We start from the raw sequence: 3967 nt of genomic DNA on the forward strand, positions 1-3967 counted from the left end.
GAAAGTAGAAATCAAGAAGGAGCATCAATTGTTGATGGTTAGTGAAACCACTAGTTTCAAGAAGGGCAAGGGCAAGAAGGGATACTTCATGAAATGGCAAATCAGTTGCTGCTCTAGTGAAGAAACCCAAGGTTGAACCCAAACCCGAGACTAAGTGCTTCTGTAATGAGGGGAACAGTCACTGAAGCAGAACTACCCTAGATACTTGGTAGATGAGAAGGCTGGCAAGGTCGACAGAAGTATATTGGATATACATTATATTGATGTGTACTTTACTAGTACTCCTAGTATCACCATGGTAATAGATACCGATTCAGTTACTAAGTGTTAGTAACTCGAAATAAAGGCTACGGAATAAACGGAGACTAGCTAAAGGTGAGATGATGATATGGTTTGGAAGTGTTTCCAAGGTTGATGTGATCAAGCATCGCATACTCCCTCTACCATCGAGATTGGTGTTAAACCTAAATAATTGTTATTTGGTGTTTGCGTTGAGCATAGACATGATTGGATTATGTTTATCGCAATACGGTTATTCATTTAAGGAGAATAATGGTTACTCTGTTTATTTGATAATACCTTCAATGGTCTTGCACCTAAAATGAATGGTTTATTGAATCTCAATCGTAGTGATACACATGTTCATGCCAAAAGATATAAGATAGTAATGATATAGTGACACCTACTTGTGGCACTGCCATTTGAGTCATATTGGTATACAACACATGAAGAAGCTCCATGTTGATGGATCTTTGGACTCACTCGTTTTTGAAAAGATTGAGACATGTGAACCATGTCTATTGGTATATACGCATGAAGAAACTCCATGCAGATGGACCGTTTGGACTCACTTGATTTTGAATCACTTGAGACATGCAAATCATACCACATGGGCAGGATGACTGAAAGCCTCGTTTTCAGTAAAATGGAACAAGAAAGCAACTTGTTGGAAGTAATACATTTTGATGTGTGCAGTCCAATGAGTGCTGAGGCACGCAGTGGATATCGTTATGTTCTTACTTCACAGATGATTTGAGTAGATACTAAGTATATTTACTTGATGAAACACAAGTCTGAATTATTGGATGGTTCAAGTAATTTCAGAGTGAAGTTGAAGATCGTCGTGACAAGAGGATAAAATGTCTATGATATGATCATAGAGATGAATATTTGAGTTGCGAGTTTGGTACACAATTGAGACATTGTGGAAATTGTTTCACAACTAACATCGCCTGGAACACCATAGTGTGATGGTATGTCCGAACATCATAGATGCACCCCATTGGATATGGGGCATACCATGATGTCTCTTATCGAATTACCACTATCGTTCATGGGTTAGGCATTAGAGACAACCACATTCACTTTAAATAGGGCACCATGTAATTCCGTTGAGATGACACCGTATGAACTATGGTTTAGAGAAACCTAAGCTGTCGTTTCTTGAAAGTTTGGGGCTGTGACGCTTATGTAAAAAAAAGTTTCATCTTGATAAGCTCGAACCCAAAGCGGATAAATACATCTTCATAGGACACCCAAAACAGTTGGGTATACCTCCTATTTCAGATCCGGAAGCAAAAGTGATTGTTTCTAGTAATGGGTCCTTTCTCGAGGAAAAGTTTCTCTCGAAAGAATTGAGTGGGAGGATGGAGACTTGATATGGTTATTGAACCGTCACTACAACTAGTGTGTAGCAGGGCACAGGAAGTTGTTCCTGTGGCACCTACACCAATTGAAGTGGAAGCTGATGATAGTGATCATGAAGCCTCGGATCAAGTCACTGCCGAACCTCGTAGGATGACAAGGACGCGTACTGCTTCAGAGTGGTACGGTAATCTGTCTTGGAGGTCATGTTGCTAGACAACAATGAACCTATGAGCTATGGAGAAGCGATGGTGGGCCCGGATTCTGACAAATGGCTCGAGGCCATAAAATCCGAGAGAGGATCCATGTATGAAAACAAAGTGTAGACTTTGGAAGAACTACTTGATGGTCGTAAGGCTATTGGGTATAGATGGATTTTAAAAGGAAGATGGACAATGATGGTAAGTATCACCATTAAGAAAGCTCGACTTGTCGTTAAGATGTTTTCCGACAAGTTCAAGGAGTTGACTACGATGAGACTTTCTCACTCAGAGCGATGCTAAGAGTCTGTTGGAATTATATTAGCAATTACTGCATGATTTATGAAATCTTGCAGATAGGATGTCAAAACATTATTTCCTCGACGATATTCTTGAGGAAAGGTTGTATCTGATACAACCAGAAGGTTTTGACAATCCTAAAAGATGCTAACAAGTATGCAAAGCTCCAGCAATCCTTCTAAGGACTTGAGTAAGCATCTCGGAGTTGGAATATACGCTTTGATGAGATGATCAAAGATTTTGGATTTATACAAAGTTTATGAGAAACTTGTATTTCCAAAGAAGTGAGTGGGAGCGCTATAGAATTTCTGATGAGTATGTGTTGTAAATATATTGTTGATCAGAAATGATGTAGAATTTCTGGAAAGCATATAGGGTTATTTGAAAATTGTTTTTCAATGGAAAACCTGGATTAAGCTACTTGAACATTGAGCATCAAGATCTATAAGGATAGATCAAAATCGCTTAATAGTACTTTCAAACGAACACATACCATGACAAGATTTTGAAGGAGTTCAAAATAGATCGGCAAAGAAGGAGTTCTTGGCTGTGTTATAAGGTGTGAGTATTGAGTAAGACTCAAGACCTGACCACTGCAGAATAGAGAGAAATGACGAAGGTCGTCCCCTATGCTTAGACGTAGGCTCCATAGTATGCTATGATGTGTACCGCACCTGAAGTGTGCCTTGTCATGAGTCAGTCAAGGGGTACAAGTGTGATCCAGGAATGGATCACAGGACAGCGGTCAAGGTTATCCGTAGTAACTAGTTGACTAAGGAATTTTCTCAATTATGGAGGTGGTAAAAGAGTTTGTCGTAAAGGGTTACGTCGATGCAAACTTTGACACTAATCCGGATGACTCTAAGTAGTAAACCGGATTCGTATAGTAGAGTTGTTATTTGGAATAGCTCCAAATAGAGCGTGGTAGCTGCATCTAGGAGATGTCATAGAGATTTGCAAAGCACACACGGATCTGAAAGGTTCAGACCCGCTGACTAATGACCTCTCTCACAAGCGAGATATGATCAAACCCCATGGGTGTTGAATTCATTACAATCACACAGTGATGTGAACTAGATTATTGACCCTAGTGCAAGTGGGAGACTATTGGAAATATGCCCTAGAGGCAATAATAAAATGGTTATTATTGTATTTCCTTGTTCATGATAATTGTATATTATTCATGCTATAATTGTATTGACCAGAAACCGCAATACATGTGTGAATACATAGACCACAACATGTCCCTAGTGAGCCTCTAGTTGACTAGCTCGTTGATCAACAGATGGTCATGGTTTCCTGACCATGGACATTGGATGTCATTGATAACGGGATCACATCATTAGGAGAATGATGTGATGGACACGACCCAATCCTAAGCATAGCACAAGATCGTATAGTTCGTTTGCTAAGAGCTTTTCTAATGTCAAGTATCATTTCCTTAGACCATGAGATTGTGCAACTCACGGATACCGTAGGAATGCTTTGGGTGTACCAAATGTCACAATGTAACTGGGTGGCTATAAAGGTGCACTACAGGTATCTCTGAAAGTGTCTGTTGGGTTGGCATGAATCGAGACTGGGATTTGTCACTCCGTATGACAGAGAGGTATCTCTGGGCCCACTCGGTAATGCATCATCATAATGAGCTGAATGTGACTAACTAGTTAGTCACGGGATCATGCATTACGAAACGAGTAAAGTGACTTGCCGGTAACGAGATTGAACAAGGTATTGGGATACCGACGATCGAATCTTGGGCAAGTAACATACCGATTGACAAAGGGAATTGCATACGGGATTTCTTGAATCCTTGACATCGT

This window comes from Triticum dicoccoides, chromosome 7B, assembly GCF_002162155.2.
Source record: "Triticum dicoccoides isolate Atlit2015 ecotype Zavitan chromosome 7B, WEW_v2.0, whole genome shotgun sequence".
In the NCBI taxonomy this organism is placed as follows: domain Eukaryota; kingdom Viridiplantae; phylum Streptophyta; class Magnoliopsida; order Poales; family Poaceae; genus Triticum; species Triticum dicoccoides.